General features: G+C 40.1%; 1 protein-coding gene across 10 annotated transcripts in view; it reads left to right on the top strand.

Annotated features, from left to right (window-relative positions):
• LOC145994416 (uncharacterized) overlaps positions 1-26817 on the top strand; it is a 574460-nt gene that overhangs the window by 167623 nt on the left and 380020 nt on the right. For all 10 annotated transcript variants that reach the window (XR_014442353.1, XM_083130571.1, XM_083130585.1 and 7 more), the window contains exon 2: positions 1323-1389. The gene's annotated coding sequence lies outside the window, so the exon portion shown is untranslated. The remainder of the gene's footprint in view (positions 1-1322; positions 1390-26817) is intronic.

The raw sequence follows: 26817 nt of genomic DNA, 5'->3' as shown, positions 1-26817 counted from the left end.
CCTGTCGAACAATTGTTTAATGTTTGTGTTCCCATCGTTGCATCGTCAGAATATATTCCTGTCGAACAATTGTTTAATGTTTGTGTTCCCATGGTTTTGCATCGTCAAAATATATTCCTGCCGAACAATTGTTTCATGGTTGTGTTCCCAGGTTGCATCGTCAGAATATATTCCTTTCGATCAATTGTTTCGTGGTTGTGTTCCCATGGTTGCATCGTCAGAATTTTTTTCTGTCGAGGGCGTATCGAGTTTGAATACCGTAGGAGGCACATTATACAGTGGTTCGGATCCCACTTCACACTGTAGATTCACTCCCGATTAGCCTATCTGAGAAAATAACGGACTTTGAAACATTTTTATCTGTACGTTTTGGTTATTTGTGGCATCTAGATGAATGTTGACTGCATGTAATTGGCGAAGAGACACTGACGAACTTTTATTATTGCCTAGAACAAGACCCGAACTGGTTATCCTAGACAACAAGATCGTGAGTGAACTACAACGATCTTGGGCACAAAGATTTACCTAGAATGGATTAATTGGCGATGAAGCTTGTGTAAGTATACTCTAAGCAGTTTAATACTTGACCTCCTCGACAGCGTAGTAATTAAATGGTGCGGGTTCGACACCGGTGGAGGCACATGGTGCTTCGGATCCCACTTGAAACTGTAGGTCGAGTCCCGATTAGTCTATATGTGCATAAAGCAAAAAAATCAAACTCAAAGCGTTCTGTAGATGTGTTAAGTAATTTTCAGAATGGGTAGTCACAACGTTTTCTTGCCGCTAAGAAAACTCGCATAACAGTGATAAGTGACGTTCACTTGCAGTGCTTCGCGACCCATGCGCGGAGATACTAATGTTTTTCCAACCTCTGTTGCATCCTTCCGTTGCTTTCTTTCTAATATCTTCTTCATCTCCGCCGACCTCTATCCCTTACCCTCCTTGGAGGACCGCGCATCTAGAATACTGAGAAAGGACCTCTGAATGCCCACCATGTCTACAATAAGTATTATTAGTTTCATTCTCATTTCTCGTCCCTTTGATGGCCAGAAGGTCAAAGCTTTGACCGTGACCCGAATGACAAATGAACTCTGATCGGCGAGTCTTTGCGCCCTCTCCGATTGTCATTCGTATCATGCTCCCCTGATGCTCCTTTCCCCCCTCTGTTCTTTTTAGAATTGGTTACTACGTTACCCTTCTCCCCCCTCCATAACCCGAATCTACTTTATCTAGAGAATAATGCACTGTATTTTCTTTTCACTTTATTTGTTCCCCCCTTTTTTCACTTTTCAATATCTTACATACTTCTCTTTTCTTTGCAGCAGTATTTCAAATCGAAGAGTGGCCCCAATCCGAAGACAGTGAGGACGCTAAGACCAGAATACAAAGGTAAGCTGGAGTAGGAAATAAATATGAGAGAAGGGAAGAATTCTTTCTCATGCATTGTTACAAAGGAGGAATATTCCGACAAGGAAGGGGAAAAAAATTGGGGAAAATTTACAAGATTAAAGATGCCTCTTATTACCTTTTCTCTCCAGGAAAAAAATGGAAGGAAAAAATGAATAAAGGTAGACGATCACAGTAAATGTCTTTTACGAGTTCTTTCCGTTTGTCATTGTGCTTGTTTATCCCCCTTTGCATGCTGATCAATCACTACCCCTTTTTTTCTTTTTTTTCGCATCTAAATCTCTTTTCAGTTCCGCAACGTTACATTCACCCCCACTTTTTTTCGATGAAAGACAAATATGAAAAAGAAGAAGTTGTTCATGTAAAAATTTCCACAATTACGGACACGGATTTTTTTAAAAATCTCATTTACCGGGACTTGTTTCCTAGTGTTAAGAGAGTCGGACTTATTGTTTCTGTTTTTCAGAGCGATTCCATTCTCCCACCTTTTATAAGACGCGAAACTTTCAGGTATTTAATACTTTCCTTTGTCTCCTCTCCCCCTTCCCTTGCATTAATTCAGGGAACGAAAAAAAAGAGAGGAGAAGAATCAAACGGGCAGAAACTTTTGTACTTAAGCTGTCGTTACAGAGTCAAGTCTCTTCGTGCGAAGTAGGAAAACAAGGAAGAGCCGCTCAAAACAAAGGGTAGACTGGAATCCTTCAAGTCCCCCCCACCTTGTGAGAAAAATCTGATTGAAAAATGTGTTCCATCGTGCAATTTAAGTATGAGTGAGATATTCACATCAAAGTTTGTGCTCAGCGTAATATAGAAGTCAATATTTCCAGCTGGGAATCGAACCTTGAACCTCCTGGACTTCATTTAAATCATACATATATATTAGCGGGGTTACCTTTTCTGCAAACACCAAACAGTCAACCTTTCTTCAACGCAATACACCCTGGACTGCATATTGCAGACTAACGAGGCTCTGGCGTCTGAACCCACCCTATGGGATTTCTGTGCTGTACATATATGTTTGTGATTGTCGTTCATCAATATTATCTTATCGCCATTCATAATCATCTTTGCGATTATCCAGAAGTGGCAGAAAAGTAACGCAAAATGAATCAAATCAATTAATCAGGAATGAACTAGGAAAGGTTAGTGAACGTAATTTAATTTTGGCTTCTCTCAATATATTCATATTTGTATAAATTTATAATAAAATTACTATTAAAAATGCAGAATAGGCTTCAGTGTAACCATCAGGCTTTCCGATCTTGCACGGCTACTCTATAGTCATCATAGAATCAACCTATCATCATTTATCATATAATATCCCCTTCATCCCCTGATCCTTTCACCGTTAACCATTCGTTTCAGTGCATCTTTTATGAGACAGTTCCTTCTTAGCCAGTGTTCCAGTCAATTTCTATCACTTATAACATCATTAAGCCTTGTTTCCGTGATAACCAAAAACTCAATATACTGACCAAGGCAGAACTTATTTTATTTTAAAACATAAACTAAACGTTACGTTTCAACCTTCTAGCAAGGTCTTCTTCAGACTCTGTACCAAATACAAATGAAATAAGGTACAAAACAGGAAGATATATATATATATACACAAAAATCACTCCCCTCCAGACACAAGATTATTAGAAAGTTGTTTATCTGGAACATTCCTTTCCAGGTGTTCCAGCAGCTGGCCTTCTTCTGTCAACTGCTGTTTCACCTGACAGGCGATTTAGATAAACATTTACTTTCATCTGGAACGTGGTTGGACTCCATATCTCACGTTCTTTTTCCTTATACTTTCTTTCTTCATTCCTCTTTCTTCTTCTCTTCTCTTTCGCTCTTGTCCTTTCTACCCTTTCTAACATGAATATAGAAACGATTAGGAAAAGGAACGTGAGGTAAGGAGTCCAACCACGTTCCAGATGAAATGAAATGTTTATCTCAATCGCCTGTCAGGTGAAACAACATTTGATAGAAGAAGACCACCTGCTAGAACACCTGGAAAGCAATGTTCCAGATAAACAACTTTCCAATAATCTTGTGTCTTGAGGGGAGTGATATTTGTGGAGATATATATATCTTCCTGTTTTGTATCTTATTTCATTTGTATTGGGTGCAGAGTCTGGAGAAAACCTTGCTAGAAGGTTGAAACGTAACGTTTAGTTTATGTTTTAAAATAAAATAAATTCTGCCTTGGTCAGCATATTGAGTTTTTGGTTCTATCACTTCCAGCATTGCTCATCTTTCACCAAGTCCTTCCAACACAGTTCTATTTCTTAATTTGTCCGTCAATTTCACACTCTCCATTCTTCGCCATAGGCACATTTCTAAATGTCCTTTTATAGATGCTTTGAACTTCACTTCACAAATTGTCCTGATAGCTGATTTCTCCAAAGCATTTGTACTAGTTATTCTACCAAAACTATGTTTAATTTGCGATATATCTCACTGGCAGGCGTGACAATAAGTTGGCGTTTGGAAGTAACAGTTACTTTCTTAGGAATTCTAACTGTAAGTAGTCAATTTGAAAGTAAGTAGCTGTAACTGTACCAGAGTTACTTTTTTGCAATAGAAGTGATATTATCAACAATTACTTTTTCGGTTACTTATATTGTTAACTTGAAAATTTGTAACTTGGAAGAAGAGCAAAATTTAGTAATTCTATTTCCAACTCTGTGTCTTCTCTGAGTGTTAGGCGAAAGGAATTTTATGGATTCGACTAAGGGAAGGAAACTAAGTTTCGTTGCATTGCATACCAAATTTAATGCAATTCCGTCAAGGACCAAATATCTACCACAGGACCCCTATGATCTACACTACGATTAGCACGCTCTCTCCTCATATGCTGGGTTGGACGTGTGCATAAATGGGCTACAGAGTAGATGTGTGACAAGGAGTGGGCATAGTGGACACTTGTGAGGGCTGCAAAAAATGTAGGAGAGTTTTTCTATCGTTGGTTTACTGTTCAACTATAGAGATTTAAAACAAAATCCAGTTTAGGTTTAAATCTTAGTTACTGGACAAGTGTGTGTGTCTTTGTGGCTTATCTATAGTGCTTCTTAAGATCATTTAGGGCTAGATTGTAAAGAAATTTTGCTCTTCAGTGTACATCCACTGCACCCTTTTGACCACAACACAGATGCATGTGAGTAGATCTCAACGTAAATACACTGCATTATCTCAGGGTACACACCCAGAAGCAAAATGCTGTCTCGTTTCTTTTTCGAAACACAATACTTCAGGGTACTTACCCTCTTCCCCTCTTCCCTGTACACGATCAGGAATAAAGACACAGGCGCTTCCGGCGAAAGGGAGAGAGGAAAAAAACAACGAACTCGCTTACACATCTTGTAATTTTTTTCCGGCTGTTCAACTCGAGGGAGGTAAAAACTGGATTTCTTCTTCCAACCTGCTTGTTTATTTTCTAATTACTTTGTTCACTTGGCTTAATTATCTCCACCGCATGTCTTTCAACGGGGGGAGGAGGGTGAACGTACCCCCTGCGTCATAGTACACCTCCCCCTCCTGCCGGTAAGTCAGAACAATAACAGGGTCCGACATCTCCACCTTTACGCAGAACACGGGATCAAAGTTCATTCGTAACAACCGAAGGTATTGTCCGAGGTAATTTAAAAAGAGAGATACGTCATTTCTTAATATGATGCCATGTTGACATGTTTTGAAAACAGAGAAGACAGAGGGGAAAGAAAGTGGGGGTGGGGGTGAATTTTGAGTTTGCAAAGTTGTCGTCGTATTCATCGGACTTTAGTGAACGATATTACATTATGAGACTGAGATTTATTAGTAAACAGGTGAGGATAGGTAAAGGAGTGGGTACACTTTTTCCAAAGTGCCTATATCCAGACGCAACAGATGTGCTCAGTGATATCGTGTAATTACGTGAAGATTTGGTACACGCAGAACATGTACTATGTAGAGATTCTATAGAAAAAAAATCATCTTTACGCTGGGAGAAATCAGGTATCGTCGACGTCATCAGTGTTTCAAATGCAACAGATCTAGTTGCGGTAGCACTATACTCTATCCCGGTTATCTCTGGAGCAAGCGAACGAAAACAAGTTTCTGCGCAAGTGATGGAACACGTGAGAGGGAATGGTATTGCGTGGGGGAGGGTTGCAGTTACCAGCATTTGCAGCAGCATGTTCTGCTTCGCTCTGCCCACTTGATCCTCCCCTTCTCTTCAGCTATGCGTAGCCTTGCTCCAGAGATAGTCGCTAAAATTGCTATATCGTGACATATCCGTTCACTGTGGATCAAGCGAACGAAGACAAGTTCTGTGCGCAAGTAGTGGTTCGAGAGGGCTCGACCAATGAACGCTTAAGAGGGAAAGTGAGTGCATGGAGGGGAAATGAAGCTGCAGCTGCGCTTACTCCTTTCCTCCGTCCACTTGCTTTCTAATCTTCTCTTCCTTTATGCACCACAAATTAACGAGACAGAGTATAGTTAATTGTTAACAAGCTATAATGTGAAAATGGCCTTCCCGGTGTTAACGTTGTCGCCTTCTAATCAAGTGGTCCCGCATTCGAATCGCGGTGGAAGCACATGGCACAGTTGTACTCATACCACTTTAAATTGTAGGTTCAGTCCCGATTAGCCTTACCGTGCATAAAGTGGACACATCCAATCGAATATGAAAATGAGAACAGGTGCATATTTGTTACTGACAAGAAAAGAAACACTTACTCAGGCTGCCTATCGCAATTTCGAAGATGACGAGATTAGACAATAGGCCATATTGACAATATGTAGCCAATTGTACGCTCAGCGATTAAAGTTGTGAGAGCGGGTGATTTAATTTATTTCACTTGCCCCTTACATGTATGCAGCACAATGCGACTTTGTATATACACGTTGCATACCATTTAAGGATACCGAATTATGATAGAACAAACATTGGTGAGCATGTTTTTCTGTTGCGACAACTTTAGGCGCTTACTGTACTTGCCCGTGACAGCGGTGCCTTGCAAGCAAATAAAGAGACGATAATTGGAGCCACAAGAGTAATTGGAAGAAGATTCTCTTTCTCCCGTTTTGGTCCATAGGAACGAGAAGATTTATGGCGGGGGCTCTGCGGAGCGATATCAGGGGCCGGCAAAAGCTATCTTGCGTAGTAGCTGCGTGAAATATTTGTGGCATAAATTAAGTTTCAGACCAACCTTACAGTCTTTAGCCTGCCGCTGCACCGGTAAATAATATCAGGCCGTGTAGAGATTTAGTTTGACAAAGTCTTTGGATTAGTGTGCATTATGGCTGAGGTTGGAGGGAGCTTTAAGCAATGAGGAGGCGCCCCCTTTCCCCCTCTTCGGCATGGGTCGTCGTTTGAGGGCAGGATATGAAGGTCCAGGAACTTAAGAAGTAGATTTCCTTCCCCATACTCTTTGCTGAATGAATAATCGATTTTTGTTTGTATTGTATTCATGCTTTAAGTGCAAGGAAACAAAGAGGAAAAACTTGGAACTCTGTGTGAGATGCAATTTGACTTGAGAGAACGACTTATATTAAAATGTACTGCGTAGTTATTGATGCTGTTACTAGTTGAGCTCTTTTTAGGAAGAGCACTCCGACGCAAGAATTAATTACTTCTAATCCAATCTTGTATTAATTTATAAACTAAATGTTTTATTATCACATATCAAAATTTGTATCTTTATTTTAGTTGGATTCACGACATTCTTAGAACATATTTGCCAAAAAAGAGGCTGTCTCCTGAGAAAAAGGGCTGGAGCCTCCATTATTGTTAGTGTTTATCTTCTCCTGTAACATGTTAGTGTGTATGTGTACATATTTAACTTATTGGTTGTTTATTGTCAATTTTGTTTACTTTACTTCGCTCTTCTGCCACTTTTGGCTAATTGCGAAGTTGAAAATGAGTCATGATATGATGAAATTGATGATTTGTTTCCTTTGTTTTTCTCTCACAAAGAGCACCCATGCTCAGAACGGGAATCGAACCCGGGACCCCTGTACCAACCACACGGAGACCGGCTACATATATTTAAGGATTGCCGATAAAAACATCACATCTTTGCAATTTTCTCGGCCAGTCCTCAACTACTTAACCATTTTTTATGAGATGGCAACACTGCGTGTTTTTATATCAATTTCTTTTTAAGAATCTAATTGTGATCGTGCCGTATCAGAAAGCGTGCCTCGTCCCAGCAGCGAGAACGATATTGAAGGCATCAACCGCCTTCTCCTTTAAATAACAAACATTATTCGTGGCATTTGAGGGTGGTATCACTGCAGAGCCTCGCGAGATAGGAGGCCTCTCTATGTATGCATGCCGTGACGGGGAAAGACCTTCAGCACGTCACATGAAACGATAATGTGTATCTGTGGGCCTGCTATTCTGTGTCACGGCATTTCCATTGGAGGAGGATCGGTTTTTCGGGAACCGATAATCGATTATTTTGCTTCTGGCGATTTTCCTTGTCTATTCCTCACCTGTGTTATATTATTAACGCCGTTTGTATTAAAATGTTTAATGTTTGCTGTTTAACATTACTAGATTTTTTTGCGAGAAAACTCGGGTTTAAACCCTGCAGTTGGATACCTTGAGAAATATTTTTCCTTTATAAGATCAAGTGAATACTGAAATGTTAGGAGTGGTCTATTCAAAAGCTACTCAAGTTTCAACCTCTGTTCCACCTTATAGTGCATGTTTGCAGGCTAACGAGGCTCTGGCGACTGTACCCACAATCAGTATAATCTCCTGTGGAACTTTTGTTGGGTGTCCTCTCCGTATGTGTTTGTGATTATCCTTTCCTCAGTTTCATATCACCAGCTTTCATCCTCATCGTCGCGATTAATCAAAAGTGGCAGAAATAACCAAGCGAGTACCTAGATGACAGTTAAGCTTCCTTTCTCTTTCTCTTCTATTTCCCCCTATCTCAGTGGCGGAGTGGTTAGCACAGCACGCTACGACGCCAGGAGTTTCTGGGTCGAATCCCGGTCTGGGCAAGGGTGTCCTTTGTGAGTGCCCCTTCATCAATTTCATCCTATCATCTCTCATCCTCTTCTTTGCGATTAGTAAAAAGTGTTAGAAAAGGAAACTTAAATAAAGGAAATCAATCAATCTCCTTCTCTCTTTCTTCTTATTGTTTTATCATCTTACGTCGAGGTTAATTTACCTGTACCAATACAAAACAATCTTGTGAAGAAATAAAGTAAAAACATGCGATTACAGGGTGAAAAGTGTAGCATATAAAAATAGCTCCAATGCAGCTTCACAATCATACTGTCGGAAAAACACGGGTCTGGTGTTGGATACATCCAGCTGCTACCAAACGCTAAAACTAAATCCTAAGAGGTCTAAACCTGCCTATCCTAACCTAACAATTCCGCTTACGTATAATAATGCATATGTCAAATACAATAATATCAGACGTAGAAGCTACGGGCGAATTACAATTTCAGAATCAATATTTCTGAATTCCGCTTAACTCTTGACTTGAAAGCACTTTTAATTTATGATGGCATTTGTCTGCTATTTACAGTGCAAAATCGAATTTGCTTTTAGTTTCTTCTGCTGAGAGGTAGTATACTTGTTGAGGTAAATCCTAATTATATGAGTTGGTTAGAATTTTAAGAAAATATTTTCGTTACATCACAGCACAGTGAGCTGTTTACATAAGTATTTAGCTCCATCTGTGGGAAATAAAATGAATTGTCCGATTTATGTAAATATTGTGAATATAAAGTCAATGGTACTGTTACAACACAGAAGTGTCCGTGACTGTACACAACACGTTAAAATGGTACTGACAGACTAAAAACGTCTTCATATGCAGAGGAAGAGACGTGCTCTCCTCACAAAGCTAAAAACAGTTGAAACGCTGTCGTCATGTCTCAACAATTGGGAAGATTACAAATATTTCTCTAGAACCGGCACATTCTATAAAAATGAGCCGAACACTTAAGATGATATTACACACATGACACATTACGGTGTCCAGCCCTTGCAGAAAGTGACTGTGGGTGAGATGGCTGTGCCCTATTCGACGCCGAGTTACAATAACTTCTTCTCGACGGGAGGAACGGTACGAGTGGTGTGCTTCATAACCTCATCCCACTTTAGTTTGGTTCACTTCATCTTGGACGTACCTTATCAAAAATCCCAAGGTTATATTGTGAAGGAACCTAGAAGATCCATATTTGAAAACGTGCTTGTGCACTGCAAACAATAAAAACATTTTTAGTTAGTGTATGACATGAACCAGTGTTTGTTCCTATTTGCCAATTACACATTTTCCTATTAAACTGTGAAGTTGCTAGTAACTTTATAAACACCCTATAGTTCCCATCGTGACCACCACGCGATGAACTGAAAACCGAAACGGTTGAATCCCAATTCCGATGGTCGCATGTCTATGGACCCTTGTCAGGTTGGCGTGCCTTTATCCGTTTCCCATGCCTCATCCGCCTGTGTGTGTGGACTGGAAGAGACGCGGAGAGAGGGGGGAGGGAGCGATAGATGTCACTGAGGACAAAAGAACGTCGAGATCTCGTGGCTTCTCCTCCAAATGACGGGCTCAATCTATGACTGAAAGCGAGAAATCGCGTGACGTCAGGATATAGCGCCGCTCACACTAGCCCTGTCACATGAAGGGAGATCTTCCCATAAGTCTTTGCGCCTCGATCTCCCTTCTTACCGCCTTCTTTTTTTCCCCCGGTAGAGATTTTTTCCCTTCCTCTACTCATCCTTCGTGGACAGATCAACGCGAGAAATGAATTTCCCCTTGCGCAGAAGTAAAATAAAACTTATTGATTGATTTGATTTATTTCACTTCTCATTTCTGCCACTCTTGGATAATTGCAAAGATGAGGATGAGTGGCAAGTAGATAAAACAAGACAATCACAAACATATATGGACAGCACACAAGTCTCACAGGCGCCAGAGCCTCGTTAGTCTGCAAAATGCAATCCACGGTGTACTACGTGAATGTTGTCCTTTGAGTATCAACGAAGTCGGTGCCGGCTTGTAACCACACGTTCGCAATTATCTCGCAAACGGCTCGTTTGCGGATCCATGTTTACTGAGACTTTCTTGCTTCTATTATCGTGTACATTCAACTGTGTCAATTTGCGCTATTACTTATGATACACCCTGTATTGAAGGGTGCAAAATGGCCATACGTGCCGATGTACCGAAGAATTTTAAATCAATCGAGTCTGAACTTGTATTCAACGTGAAAGAATTTGCAATTCAATTTGAATTTTATGATTTGTAAAGTAATAATAATATAGCAATAATATTATTATAATGTCAATAATAATAACAACAACAACAATACAAGTTTTGATGACTGAAGGGCAAGATATGAAATCTTACTATGCCCCACCCTCCAAAAAAATCCTGCAGGTAGCCTTGGAGTGGGCATTCCCCCCCCCCCAAAGGAAAATGTTTAATTCTTACAGTGGAAGTAACGTTATTAATAGTTACTTGACGACTCTTAAATTGTTTACTTCAAAATATCTATGTGTCGCCATGTTTCCACGAAATATACATTTGGCAACAAAGGCCAGCAGGCAACAGATCATTTCTTGTCGGGTGCTGTTCCACTGGCTCACCTCACGTTTCTACCTCCCTTCATTCATCGAAACGATGAGGATGAATTGATGAAGAGACAAACACAGTCCATACCTAACCAGAGGGGATTTGGCACTAGGCTATCATACGCTATAAACTAGCACAAGAATGAGACTCTGAAGGGGTTCATCGACTATTAAAATTCATGATAATAGCACAATAAAACTGCATGTCAAGTCGTTTTACTTGCTTTCTTCATGAAAAAGGATTGCTTTTCCAAAATCTTGATATTGCTCTGAGAATTTTCGTGAGTATTTTACCATAAACTGCCAGTCGAGAACGCTCGTTCGGTATTCTAAAAAGAATTAAAACTGCCCGCAGAAATTCAGCGTCGGATACCATGCTTTATAGTTTGGCATCCTTCACAACGAATGCGAATGTCGTGCAAGACATTGGCTTTGAGTCTCTCATTCATCAGTTTGCTGCCATGAAAGCCAGAATTAAACAGTTTTAGGTTAGTGTTATCTTGTTAAATTTAAGTATATTGTTTTATCAAAGTTCAATGAATAATTTGAATCAGATGTGTTTATATTTTAAGGTTTGCAAGTGTTACTAATACAGAGCATGCAATTAGTGGATCCCGCACCGGGTCTAAGACGTCATGCTTTGGTTCGAGTTTCTATGAGTCTATGAGATCTCGGCCTGTGTGGGATCGTTGGCCACCCACCATCATGAGGAAATTGGGAAGCTACGAATGGAAATCTACAACAACGACTGAGGGTTCGTTGTGCTGACCACACGTCACCCCATAACTGGAAAGTGGGAGTGAGCAGTCTGTAGGTAGGCCCTGACCCTCACTGGCTGTTGCGCTACGGGTTATTTATGTAATTGGTGGAAGTGAATACCATGATAACAAAACTATTAATAATAATAATGTTGGCAGGGCCCAAAACAAAGGGTAGCTTATGGACCCAAATTTTAGCAATCTCCCCCTGTATCTAACCAATATTTAAACCTAGGACTACTGGTATTGTAGGGTGCCACGTTAACCACCAAGCCACGCAAAAGAGCTACATGATGAAGGCAAGCACAGGTAATTATAGCCGTGACGTAAAGAAGTGGATGTTCATGGAAATGTTGAGTGCCTACTAAGAAACAGGCTGACGCCATCAAAAAATACTAAACCAACAATGGTTATTGCGCACTTCACACCGAACAGCCACAGGTAGGGCCTTACTGTCAGTTCGCAGCAACTCTACAGGTGGGAGTAGCAGTCCGAGGCCGCGAAACGATTTTTTCTCTTCCCTCTCTTTTTTTTTCCGTAACTGGTTTTCATCTCTCTCTGTCGGGAAGTGTGACATTTTTTCGTCGTCTTTTTCCTGCTTTTTTCCCCCTCTCCCTCCCCCCCCCTCTCTTCGGGTCGATGGAAGTTATTTTGTACTGAATTGGCTAAATCGAGTCAGCAGCGTACAGTCACATTCCGTAACCAGTGAGCCGCGCGACGAACGAGGGTAGGGGGCGAGCAAAGGGTATTGTGGTATGCAGAAGCAGGGCAGAGTGGTTAAATAATTCAAGCAAACCGAAAGAGAAGAAAAGAAAAAGACAAAGGAGGGAAAGAAAAGAAGAAAAAAGGACAATCGTGAATCTCAGATGAACGAATCGTTACACTACTCCTCCCCTTCCACCCCTCATAAAATATTCCTTCAAGTGATCAAATAGTTGCACGAAGAAAACCTCGAGAGTTGAAAATTGCAATAGAATAGGGGGGCGAGATATTGGTTTCCCCCTGTTTCTCAATTGATTCAGAGTGTAAAAAAATGTCATTTGTTCTTTCAATTTCTTTCAGTTTCTGAAAGAACAAAAACTGTTGCCAGATAAATATTATTGTTTTCAAGACACCCAAAGAAAATCTCCAGTTCGTAAGTGCTCTTATTTCTGTTGGTCAGAGTGCAAATAGATAAGTTGTTTCTACATTATCACATTTATCCTCTCAGCTGTACAGTCACCGGCAATAAAATTGGACACCTAGATCCTGAGATACTCGCTTATTGCAAGGCGTTATGCGTGTTGCCTAACTCAACGGCGATAAGTGGATTTTAATAGCAAATTTCCAGTGGCAGCTTCTACCACCGTCTCAGAGTTAGGTAACACGCATAACGCCTTGCAGGTAAGCGAGTATTTGAGGTTCTAGATGTCCCATTTTCATTGCCAGTGACTGTACATAACTTGTCATCGTTCATTAAAGTAAGCAGCTTTAGAAGGCGCTATGAGGTGCAGTGGGCAAACTTGCGTGGCTAGCTCAGTGCGATACCACGTCTCGGGTTGGAATCCCGGCCTTGACAAGGGTGTTCCTTTTATGAGTGTCCCTTCATCAGTTTCATCATATCATCACTCATTCCCATCGTAGCGATTAACCAAAAGTTACAAAAATAAGACACTTTATATCATATTTCAAATCAAAGAAATTACACGTGACCTGACTCATTTATACTCCAATCTTATATTCTGCGTTTCCTAGACTGTCATTGTATTCTTGTTAATTTATGTTTGTAATGACAGCAGTCAGTCTGGTGAGATGTTAATTAATTATTAACTAATTTGTTAATTAACGAAGATACGGTGATAATATTCCAAGTAAGGGGGGTCTTCGAAACCGATGAAGAACAGCGCCATCTTAATAACTTCTCTAGATTTCATACGCTGCTCTTTTTGTTGCGTTTTTACGATCCATAGCCTAACTTGCTTCTATACGTCAGAAGGTTTGTACGCCACTAAGCCATCACATGACTCCTTCCATCCACTCAGAGGAGCCCTGATGTCACTACGTGCTTTGTTTCTAGCCAATCAGAGCTCGTTTTTTTTTCATTTACGAGGGGATTAGTTGCCACATTCACACCGGATGTGAAATTAAGGCCACCGAAACGAAGGTATAGGTGATCCAAACTGAAGAGTACAGTATGGAACCTTATGGGCTTTTACGTTTGAGATCACCACCCCCGAATAATAGTGTTCTGTCAGAAAGGAAAGTAGTTCTTATTTGACGAGAAAAGAATGAATATTTACCAAGTATAGGAATGTATTGTTATCACTAGAGCTAGGATTTGTATGTAATTACATATTCTATTCCTTTCTAGATACATACATTGAGCATCATTTTGCATAAGTTTTGTTACATATTTTTACATATTTGGCAGGATATTACATATTTTAGATATTTCCTAACTTACTTTACATAAAACAACATATTTCGTCAATTTTTCCTATCTTGGTCCTTTTTCTTATATTTTTGATCTCTGAAACCTGTTGAAGAATATTTGTATCTCATGTGATGCCATATTTTGCAATCAATGAGATGCACACTGCACAGTGCTTACGGTCACCTAAAATTGACTGCCAAGTCGAAAGACAGACTGAAGAAAAAAAATACTCTAACTGTTATTTATCGAAAGATGCTGGAGTTTGTTTCCCCTCCCCCTTTTCTGGATACATATTTTCGTTTCGCTTTTAGGTTTAGACAAATCACCTAGAAACTTGTCATCGGTGGACACGAAAGCTACTTTCCTGTACGTAGCGAGTTACACAATATGTTCCCTTGTACAAAGAAGTACAATAGTAGTATGTATTTTCATTCGATTGTTCTTTCTGTAGACGCTTTTCTTTACAATTTGTGTGTTACGAAGAGCTCTCGTACATATTTACATATTCCACAAGAATTTGCGATGTGAAAAGTAATTAATAGTTGACAAAATTTGTTTCTTAAATATGTGCACGTTGCTGTGCTTTTTTGAGTTTATAAATTTGTTACACATTTTAATTTGAACAACTTATGTCTAAAATTACGTTGAATATATTGAAATAAAATAAATATCCAGCAGAATTCTTGAAATTGCTTAGATACTCTATTATTATTATTATTATTATTATATATTCGGTGATACTACATATTTAGCCACATATGCTTTTGATAATACATATTTAGGTACATATTTTGTACTTCGATATTACATAAAAATGCGGTCTCTAGTTATCACTTTCTACACTTCTCTTACAATCCAGTCATCGTGAACAGACGTATTAGTTTCTTGTGTTTTCGCCATTTGGGGGGCTGAAAATAACAGCCTGCTGGTTGTTGCTACACTCTGCAAACCCGTGTTGGAAAGAGTAAAAAATAGCAAGAATGTTTGCACATAACGATGTTATTTTGTTGTATAATCTCATTATGTCGTTATGTAAATAAAACATAAGTGTATTAATATCCTTATCTACCTATGCAATAACATGCAGGTACTTTCTTTACAATTTCTGTTGCATTTTTGATGTGAAGGAACAAAATATATTACTAGGCCATATTGGGTACATATGTACTCAATATGGCCTAAACGTTACTTTTTAACAAAATTTTCACTGCACCCATGTCATTATTTGGAACTGACTCCAATTTTCAGTAAACGTCCAGAAATGTTCTCTCTTTTGAATCTTGCAATTAGTTTTACCTTTCCGACTTTGTACACCATTAGAAATAATCGCAAACCTTAGGTAGGCCATATTGGGATCAGGTGCATTATGTTGCTGATGCAGTGGAAATATAGCAAAGTAAAAATTGAGAAAACATTTTCTTTTCGTCCAAAAGACCTCTCACACGGATAAAAGGAAGTTGTGACAGATATATTCAGTCAGAGCGGATGTATCACCCTGACGGTTTTTCTGGTTGCACGCGAGCGGTACCAAAATCTGGCCGTCAGCTTGTATTGGGTGGAAGACGAGGGGTTTCGGATAGCGGAGAGCAGGCGCCAGATGAAACAGATGCAGGGGTCCTAATCCATCACTTTGCCACTGAGCACAGATGCTTCACCTTCGCGCAGACAACTGCTGACTGCAGTATTATTCACTTCGTTATTTTTCGCTTCATTCCTGAATTACCACACCCTGCTCCACAACCACGTTCCTTATAATTCTCATAAATAAGGACCAAATACTTTCCTCAGTAAAAGATTGTCTCCTATTTGCTCTTATTTATTGTACAGTCACGAGCACTTGTGGGTTGTAACTATTCCATTCAGATTCAATAACCTTTCTCCTTATATTTTCGTATTACAGCCCTTATGATTTCCTGTTTTTCTCACTTCTTTCTACAGATAAGACGTGTCTGCTTCTTTGAAACCACCTTCTTAATCTTTCTTTACAAATAATTGTCTCCATGCCTACCAATTCAAGGGTCCTCGATTCGAATCCTCAGAAGGACATTTACGTTTATTGCGTCCGTTCATACATCTAATTCAACAGTTCAACATTTAACCTTATCCCCGCCATTAATTTTGATAGGTAAAAATAATCAAATACCTTACTTAAAATGAATAGTTTTTTTTTACAACAAAACGTTTACTCTTCTCTTTTTTGACAATTTATTTGTGGTAAGGTTGATATTTTTTCGGTTCTTATTTATATCTGCACTTATCTGTACCTAATGACAGATGGGTGGAACAACCTTCGCAGTGACTCATAACGTAGGCTTCGGATAGTTGTGCATTTTGCATATAACATATGCAAATGCATATTTTCAGTGTCTTCAGGATATATTGCATATTTTACCGATTTTTTTCTTACAAATGCATATTTTGCCGTTCCTGTCTGAAAATTTGTAATTTCCTTTCCTTTGAAACCTGATTTATTTGTCAGGTGTTCTTCGCAGTCAAGGCCGGTTTTGTTATATTTGTTCGCAGGTGAGTCACGTCCCTCTGGAAATGCCCGTGCTAGAACAGGTACTAATGCAGTGTAGTGGTAATGCGCGTAATTTTAACCTTTGTCTACCTGTTGTTTTCGAGTGGGAGAATCGTTAGTTTTACGGTGGCTGGTGAAATTCCACCTTCTGCTAATCGTGAAGTTCAGTGAAGTCAGAAACAGTTAGTGGACTTATGATAAAGATACATATACAAAAACAATATGTAAAATATGGTCAATTGTCAATAAGGTAAGCCAAACCATATTTTTTTAAACAGTGGAATTGATAAGTAGTTACGAGCTATTGATAAATTTTTTGATGTACATTTTTAAAATTTTAAATGCATATTTTCATCATTTAAAGAGCATATTGCGATCATTTTAAGATCATATTTGCATGCATATTTAAAGGTATTTTAGTGCATAACTATCCGAAACCTACTCATAAGTGACTGCATGTGCATCCCAAAGATTGTTATTCTTGAGGTATACAGGTACTGTCTGAATTAAGCCTTTTGCTTTGGGGAAGGATGTTCACTCAGTGGCGTATTTTTTAAATTAATTTTGGGAGCTAGCTTTCTTGGGCGGAGGATTTAAAACTTGTATACTCGTATATGTTACCAGTCAGTAAACTAAACTTTTGTCTTTCGGTTCTAAGTACCTTAGAACATTGGGTCTAACATAGGTCATTAAATCTTGTGATAAGATACACGTAATTCAGAAACACACGCTACATGTCGATTGTGAGAAAACCCAAACTCAATGCTAAAAGCTATTGATTTAATAACTAAATTTGACCAAATTTCTATTGCCAAGTTCAAACTTAACGTCTATCTAACCTACCTACAAGTTTCTTGTGAACACTTCAATACATGTAAAATATCAGAACTATGTCATGAAAACTTGCAAAATTTCAGAACCATGCCATGAAAACATGTAAAATGTTAGAACTATTCCATAAAAACATGGAAAATATCATAACTATGTCATGAAAACATGTAAAATGTCAGAACTATAGCATGAAAACATGCAAAATATCATAAGTATGCCATGAAAACATGCAAAATATCATAAGTATGCCATGAAAATATGCAAAATATCATAAGTATGCCATGAAAACATGCAAAATATCATAAGTATGCCATGAAAACATGCAGAATTTTAGAACCATGCCATGAAGACATGTAAAATATCATAACTATGCCATGAAAACATGCAAAATATCAGAACTATGGCATGAAAATATGCAAAATATCATAAGTATGCCATGAAAACGCAAAATATCAGAACTATGTCATGAAAACATGCAAAATTTCAGAACCATGCCATGAAAACATGCAAAATGTTAAAACTATTCCATAAAAACATGGAAAATATCATAACTATGCCATGAAAACATGTAAAATGTCAGAACTATGCCATGAAAACATGGAAAATATCAGGAATATGTCATGAAAACATGTAAAATATCAGAATTATGCCATGAAAACATGTAAAATGTCAGAACTATGCCATGAAAACATGTAAAATATCAGAAATATGCCACGAAAACATGCAAAATATCAGAACTATGCCATGAAAACGTGTAAAATGTCAGAACTATGCCATAAAAACATAGTGGAAAGTGAGGTTGTTCATTTATCCTTCTTTGTCCACAAAGCTGCATCCTTTTTGGTAGCGAAATCTTTCATGACTGGATCAATAATGGACACGAATAATTTTTCAGTTGTGTTTGTCACATAGTTAAGACATGGTATACTTTGTTCTTTCAATTCCATTTTGCTTGAAGGGGATAAAAACATCCCTGGAAGGCATAAGAATAATTTTCTTAGGCCAGGATATTTTTAATGGGGTGGATTCCCGACATCCCCCTACCCGTTAATACGCACAGCACACTGTGTACATGTACTAACTCAAACTTAAAAATACATGTATTTGAGATCAGCAATGGGTCTGTGCTTATATGGAGCACACTTGTGCACCCTGCATGCAGAAATCTATTAGATAAAACAATCTTGACATAGCTATGAAAATTCATTGTTCGATAGCGTCTATCAGTAGACTTTGGTCCAAACCTACGTCATTCAACCTTGTTAGAGCTTGTGACGATATCGGCCCTGGGATAAACCTTTTGAGATTGAGACACTGGAATTGAGAATGGCATCCAGAGACGACAAACCCATTACCAGGATTGAACCAAAAGATGTACATCAGAAAAAAAGATGCCCCGAAGAACCTAGAAGCCAGGTTTAACGATATGAAGAGAACAGAAGTCCATCACAATTGAGTCAAGACGACGCCTTGTCCCGTCTCATCCCCTTCCGAAAGACCCCCCTTTCCTCTTTGACGTGAGCATCCCCCCCGCAACCCTAACTCAGGGCACTTTCCCCGAGGGCTGTTACTTAGGCGATACTCCCCTATACATCCTTCCCCCTGCACCCGTGCTATTTTCCCAGTCACATGTAGCAGTTGGGGACTCGGACCCGGAATAGCTTTCCGGGAGTTGCGTCCATCCTCTCCTCTCTTTTTTCCCTCATCCCCTCCCCCCTCTTGCACTCTTTTTCGGTCCTTAGGGAGATCCCTTCTCTCCCCTCCCCCGGAAAACCTGATGTCCGGGAACAACAGGGTACAAAGGGACCGGAGGAAAGTTGGCATTTGAACGGAAGAATCTCTCCTCTCCCTCCTCCCCTCTTTCCTTCCTTCTTCGTCCTGTTTTATTCGGCGTTATTTTAATTCCCTGCTACGCCGTTGATAGTACTTCCGGTTGCGAGGAAAAAAAACACATTTAAATCGCAGTTTTCTGTTGTATCCAGTCACTCGTGAGGCGCTTGAAATATGTACAAGGCGGGATGGACACGCTGGAGGGCTGGGGATTCAGAATCCCTTCTGTAAAAATCTTATTTGCCGCTAACCCTTATATGGACCATTCCATAAACTTCCTTTATAAGTATAAGCAACAGATCTGGGTATTAGATTCAGGCGTTTAGGGTTGGTCCTATTGCATTTATTTCAATATTGCCCTTGTTTTCAAGTTCACTTTATGCACAGAAAGGTTAATCGGGAATGGACCTACAAGTTAAAGTAGGACCCTAGCCACTATGTCTCTCCATCACCGGTTTGATTTGATTTTCTTTATTTTACTTCGCTTTTCAGCCACAGTTAGCTAACCCCGAAGATGACTGATAATGTGATATTTATGAAAAGGCACTCACAAAGAACACCCATGCCCAGGCCGGGATTCGAACCCGGAACCCCTGGCGTCGTAGCGCTGTGCTAACAATAGTGTTGCCCACGAGACGAGACTTTGCCCTGTCTCGTCTCGTGGAGTCTCGTGGAAATGCTGTCTCGTTTCGAAAATATTCGTTTGTCTCATGACACATGGTCAATCTAGTCTCGTCTCGAATTTTTAAAGGCCTGTCCCGTCTCGTCCCGTGGGCAACACTAGCTAACAACATCAAGCCTTAGATCACAAACCCCTGGAATTAAACCCGGATCTCCTACGTGACAATTAGACTCTCACCGACTTTAATTTAAACTTTTTGTCTCTCGTTATCAATTTTCACCTTTATTCTTCAGTATTCAACAGGGCAGACAAACCGAAACATTCTTCATAGAATTTTCATGGAAAGACGCAGGCTCGACCAGAACTCGAACCGGGTCTCTGGCATACCATAACATTTCTCTACCAACTTTTTTTTAGAGGAATACCCCTATTCGGTAGTATACCCCAACAAACACAAACATCCATGTCCTAACCGGGATTCGAACCCGGGACCTCTGGCTTCGTAGCGCGCTGCACGGACCACTCCGCCACGGAGGACGATTACCAACTTAGCTACCGAGCCGGACTGGCTTCGCCTGATTTTTCGCTGACGCTGTTTTACCTCTGTGGAACCGTCTCTGCTAGTCCTACCGCAACGGTATCTGTTGCCTTTGAAACACTGTAGACGTCGACGTTATAAATCAGTCGCAGCGAAAAATCAGGCGAAGCCAGGCCGACTCGGTAACTCAGTGCTAGAGCAACGGCACGGTATGCCAGAGACCCGGGTTAAGTCCTGGTCGACCCTGCATTTTTCGCTGAAAATTCTACTTGGTACATCTCCTCTGTGTGCCAAATCTTCACGAAACATTCTTGTCATACCCAGAATTCGAACCCGTGGCGTCACCGCAACAAGACCACCGCTGCTCTATTCTTGTATGTAACTTAATAATTTTGTTTTAATTTCTTTTTATTGCATATACGCAATAAATCATGGTTAAATGGTAGAAAAGACTCAAAAACCTTAACTTCACCATGCAATGTTAAATGAAGTATATAAAATAAATATATGAATAATAGGTGTAATTTGAAAGAATGTGTTCTTCTCTTTTTCAAAACAGTTTCCCTAAAGCTTCCCACTTGTTATATTTACAATTTCTGACAAGTGAACCAACTTGGCATCGAAAAAAAATCCTCCCTCTGGGAATCAAACAAGGCTCCGCCAGTTTTATTAGCAATGGTCGCACGATTGGTTAAATAGTCGTAACGCCATGTAGAGGAGTAATTGTGCGAGATATAAATGTCAACATTGCCCTTTCGTTCTGATTTTATAGCGTCCTTAAATGAGGATGTAAAAGGGGAAAAAAATCTAAAAAAAAATAATTTATTGTTGCGGATGAATGAAGCGTGACATTCGAATTTTTGAGGGAGATTTATCCTCCCGTTCCTTTTCTTTCTCTTTTATTATTCCCCCTTCCCCTCCTTCCGCTGCGCCACTCTTATTTTCGAAAGGGAATTCGCCGTAGGATGATCATTTCAGGGGGAAGTATTGACTGAGGCACTCACTCCGGGGACAATGAAACATTCAGTGGCTGCTGCATTATTCCCGGCGACGAGCGCTCCCTCTAGCGCCATCACGCGTCATCACGGAGAATTGATGTCACTCTGTCCCGCGAAAGAATTGTCGTCACCTCTTTTATTGTCGTGCGGTCACGCCGTGTGACAACGTTCCTGACCTGTGACACGATATCCGCGGAGGAATCTTTTTCATCCCGCGGCAGAAACCCTTTTTTGTAAAGCTAAGCTGTTTTTCCAACCCTTCGCTCTTTTTGGCTTCTTGTTAGTAATGCGATGTTATCTTTTTTTCTCTTTTAGTTACGTGTCATCCCCTACTATTTTTCTCGATTGAAAACTTTCAAGGATTCCACTCCTTTTCTGAATTAACGAAACATGTTTGATTAAACCTCTTGGTAACTGCAAACAATTGTTAACTTTCGCCAAATTATTTCGTAAATCTAAATTAATGGGCACTATTTGGTTCTGGTGATCAATTATTTGCTTGTCGCATACTTAAACAGATATTTGCTTACCAGAAACTACTTGTTTTGTCGTACTCCTTGGGGGAATGTTTAGTACGATTTCAGAGGCTCCGGGTGCCAATACCACCAAGGGCATTGTGAGTGTACCTTCATCAGTTTTATCGTATCAACACTACGCGATTTGCTAAAAGTGGCAGGAAAGCGAAGTAAACTAACCCAAACCATTCAATCAATCGTATGAACGTATCTTCTCTTGTATTGAGATGGACTGTTTCATTGTGGTATACAGTACAGTATGATCAGTAACCAAAAGATCCAGTATCGAATCCCCATCAGGACAATTAGAGAAACGCTGTAGGTTATGGATGTTAGTACAGTCAAATTAGGCATATTTGGAAGTCAACCTGGACATTCAAAAGAATGCAACGTAACTTGCTGGAATAGGTAGTACTACTTGAGTTGTATTTGTCACAAAAGGTACCAAACAATCGCGTTGCGGGTTAAGGAAAAATGACGTCATAAATATGTCCACCCTCATAATTTTTAGTGCAATGTTTAAACGTGTAGCTATAACTTCTCACAGAATAGAGATGGAACCTTTATTTTTACAAATTAAAGTAAATCAATTGTAAAATTTACATAAGAAAGTATATTATATGTACTTGACACGTTTTCTGAAATATAGTAACAAAATATGGAGAAAAACAAGATACTACGCAAGGAAATTGGAATTTCTTATTTTCTGTTGCACCGATGCAACTTTGTGCATCTCTCATGGATTTTGCAACAGCGCCAGATTGTCCTCCACCTCCCCCCCCCCCCACTTCATCCAGCATCCACGTGTCCCGGAGCCAACCTGCAATCCTTATGGATTGTCACTGCAGCGGTGTTCATAAGTCACATTATCCGGCTGACTGGGCAAGATATTGCTAACGATTTACCCCCAGGGAACCGTAGGGAGGGAGAGCGGGGGGATGAGAGGGGGAGGAACAGACTCCGGAGAGGGATGCTTTGCTTAGCGTACTGTGGTTATGTATCACAGATACTTGCCTTGCTAGCAAGGTTTTCCGTTTCCGGTTGATCATAAGTTAAGCGTGAGATACAGTTCGGTAGATCGCGAAAACTGATACGGGGGGAGAGAGAGAGAGAGAGAGAGAGAGAGAGAGAGAGAGAGAGAGAGAGAGAGAGAGAGAGAGAGAGAGAGAGAGAGAGAGATTGGTACCAGGGGTTTCGGATGAGGGTGGGGGACGGATTTTCGGTAAGACCAGATACTGCTATCCTTACCCGTTCAATACTAACCGGTTTCTCATCGTTCTGGTGGAACAACAACTATATTATTTCTCCCATCTTCAAGCCACCCTCCCTGGGATTGGATGAGCAAGAGTGGGTGGGGGAAGGTTTCCTCCAAGGAGTGGGTGCCGCTGTTACCGCAATAACCAAAGGTTGCTTAATGTCCGTTAAATGTAATTAAGCTTATTTCAGTGCACCCGATCCAATCCGCTTGGCGTTCTCACCCCATCCTTCCCTCCATTGGCGAAGTTCTTGGTTCGTATTCAACAATGTGAAGATTTGAGCATTCAGCATGGAACCGATGTGCAAACGAAAGTTTCCTACTGCACAGGTTACATAAAGGAAAACCATTTGATTATTTTTTATTTAATACGAGGCGTGTCCAGAAAGTAGTACTTGTATGGTAATTGTGAAGTTAATTGATCCAAACCTACTTACTCTGAAAGTACAGTCAACGGAAATTAAAATGGAATGCCCAGATCCTGAAATGCTCGCTTCCATACAAAGCGTTATGTGTATTGCATAACTCTACGGCGGTGCTAGAAGTTGCCATTGCTATTCACTTATCGCCGCCGTTGAGCTAGGCAACACACACAGTGTCTTGCAGGGAATCAAGCATTTCAGGATCTGTGTGTCCCATTTCTATTGCCAGTTACTGTACATATTATGAACTACAATAAAACCTCGTTAATCCGGACTAATGGGTGGGGGGTAAGTTTACCGGTTTAACGAAAGTCCGGATTAACTGAAATAACCTAAAGGAACAGTAGAAAGTGCATTAAAACTCCGTTTATAGCAACAAAACACGTTTATTATGGTGTATTTAAAGGGCACAGGCCTAAATACACTATACAGAACAGTACAAAGTCTGCGAGAAATGGAATTTCATCAGTGGTGGACTGCCTTTTCTTTGGGTAGTTCTCTTATTGACTTCTAGCCAGATTTAAAACCTTGCATTCTGCTTTTTCTTTTTTGCATTTTGCCTGTCCTGATTAAGCGAAGTCCGGCTTCTCGGGATCCGGATTAACAAGGTTTTACTGTATTTTTCTACATAGGTACTGAGGCATTGAAGCACTTATCATACCAGGAGAAAAGTGTTTGTATACCCTAGTCATACACTTCTGCCGTCTACGTATCCTTCCGCCAATGGACTGGCGGCAAAAGTGTATGACGAGGGTATACAAAAACTTTTCTCCGGAACGATAAGTGTCTCCATGCCATAGCACAAGATGTCTACTTTCAGAGCAAAAAGAAAATTCTTCAACTAAGTTCTTTGGTTCTGTTTTTTATTACCAAAACGGGCACTATTTTCTGGACATGGCTCGTAATTGAAGCCATCCCTTGAGCAACGATGTAATAGAAAACAACAACATATATTGCTAGGTGTTGCAAAAGGTTTCCATCCAGTGAGGACACCGGAGAAGGGCAGGGGTGGCAGGCGCCCCTGGTGAACAAGAATGGTAGAAAATGAAATGGCCCTGCACACCCCATTAGCGATTTTTACTGTATTTAGAGGTTTGTTAAATATGGCTGTAACCCAAAAAATATCCCTCACTCAATCAGTTTCTTGTTTTTTGGTGTCTCAACTGGCTCTACAAACTCTACAAGTTTGATTGCTCAATTTTATTTATTTTACTTCGCTAATTTCAAAGATGAGGTATGGCTGGTGAAAAGATGAAGAGAGGGCAATCACAAACACACGAGAACAGGACAGAGCACGGGCCCACACAGTAGAGTATACTGGATGTGAGCCCAGATTCTAGAACATCATTAGTGTGCAAAATAAAGTCCAGACTACTGCATAGAATAGAGGCTGAAATGTGGTGCCTTCAGAAAAAGTCACCCCTTTATAAGTAAACTAGTTATTTGTTCTATGTGCTCTTGGAAATCCCAGAACTACTACATAGACCAAGGATTTGTTTTTAACAACCACACTATCGCCTGACCATCTAACCCGTAATATTTAATGCACTCAGTTCCACCACAGAAAAGGGTATACCCTTTTCTGTGATTCCACGAAACATTTCAAAAGCTAAACAACATAAAACCGTCAACAGAGACAGAAAATATTGTTTGCTCTGGCAACCCTTATAACAGTTAACCTGTTTCGAGAAATACAGAAAATTGCTGCAAATGATATCCTAAGAAATGAAAGCGTAATCTGTGAACCTGATGTACTCGAAATGCTATTTAATAATGTTTCTTTTAGTTTGCCTCAGTTCCAACACTGTCCACAGACCACACACATCCTCAAAACATGAAAACAAGCAAATTGATTTGACTCTGACAACCTGTTTATCATTTGAAAACTTCTGTAAATAATCAAAAGAAAAATATGCCAGAGCAAAGCGTTTTTACAGTGTATAAAACCACTACTTTCAAAGCAAACACGCCGTACAAAATTCCCCTGCTCGAAATCTCCGATCGCACCTTTCCGTCACGGAACCCAAAAGGAACAAAACGCCAATTAACATCCGGCAGTTCTTCGGAGATTCTCAACCCCCAGATCATCTTCATCCGCGGCGGCATTTTGTTATTCAAGAGAAGTGGACCACAGGTTTTCTTAATCTTACACCGGAGTCTTCTCCCCCATCCTTAGAGACAACAAGATCGCCTTTATCAACGTTGACTAGCGTGCGGTTGCCATAGGAACCGGGTGGTGCGTTTGCTTCTTTGGCAAAAAGCGAAAAACAAGCTCTTTGTTAGCATATCTCATCCGATATGAGGTCTTATGACTGTATATTTAACGAGCGCGAGAGGAAACGACAGGAAAAGAAGTTTAAGAAGAGAGAGAGAGAGAGAGAGAGAGAGAGAGATAGAGAGAGAGAGAAGAAACGGTCTTTGAGAATCGCAAACATTTACGTATAAGCGCATGCACAAGGAGGTAAGAAATAAGATATATCTCACATCACGTCTTCAGAAAAATTCCTTTAGCGCTGTGTCTACTCTCCGTTGGCGTAGTGGTAACGTCGTCTTCTTAGGGGTCCTGGGCTAAATTTCCGGTGAAGGCATTTAGCGCTCCGGATCTAACTTTAAACTGTTATTCCAGTCCCTGTTTTCTTACTCGTACATAAAGTGGACTTAGAAACAAAGCTCAAACTCCTGAGGAGTGGTCAGGAGGCATCCTAACTCGAATAGGTGTAACTTGGAGGGGGCAAGGGGGGCCAGTTGCCCCATAAAATTCTCATGTTACTAAATGCAAGAATTAAGGATACTTTTGTTAACGTCGTGGGATCTGAGGAACGAAGTATTGAATACTACTTTTTTTATGATTGCGCAAATTATTTATCAAAATACTTTTTGACTTCTTATGGGATGCAAAACTTGTCTGTTCTTGCCTCCTAAGATCCCAAATATGTTTCTGTCCCCGAAAGTTAAGTCCCAAGTTCGATTTTGCCATCCCAAAGTTATGCTCCAAGTTACGCCCATGCTAACTCATCTTTTGAGTTGCATGTACTAATTTCATAAGAATAAACTATCGGGGATAGAATTTGAGGAACGTAGTGGTAAGAGACCTGTGGGAAGGTCAAGACGAAGATATGGACCTGAAGGG

This window comes from Lepisma saccharinum, chromosome 1 (genome assembly GCF_977018435.1).
Source record: "Lepisma saccharinum chromosome 1, izLepSacc3.1, whole genome shotgun sequence".
Classification (NCBI taxonomy): domain Eukaryota; kingdom Metazoa; phylum Arthropoda; class Insecta; order Zygentoma; family Lepismatidae; genus Lepisma; species Lepisma saccharinum.
This window is presented reverse-complemented; position numbering and strand designations above follow the sequence as displayed.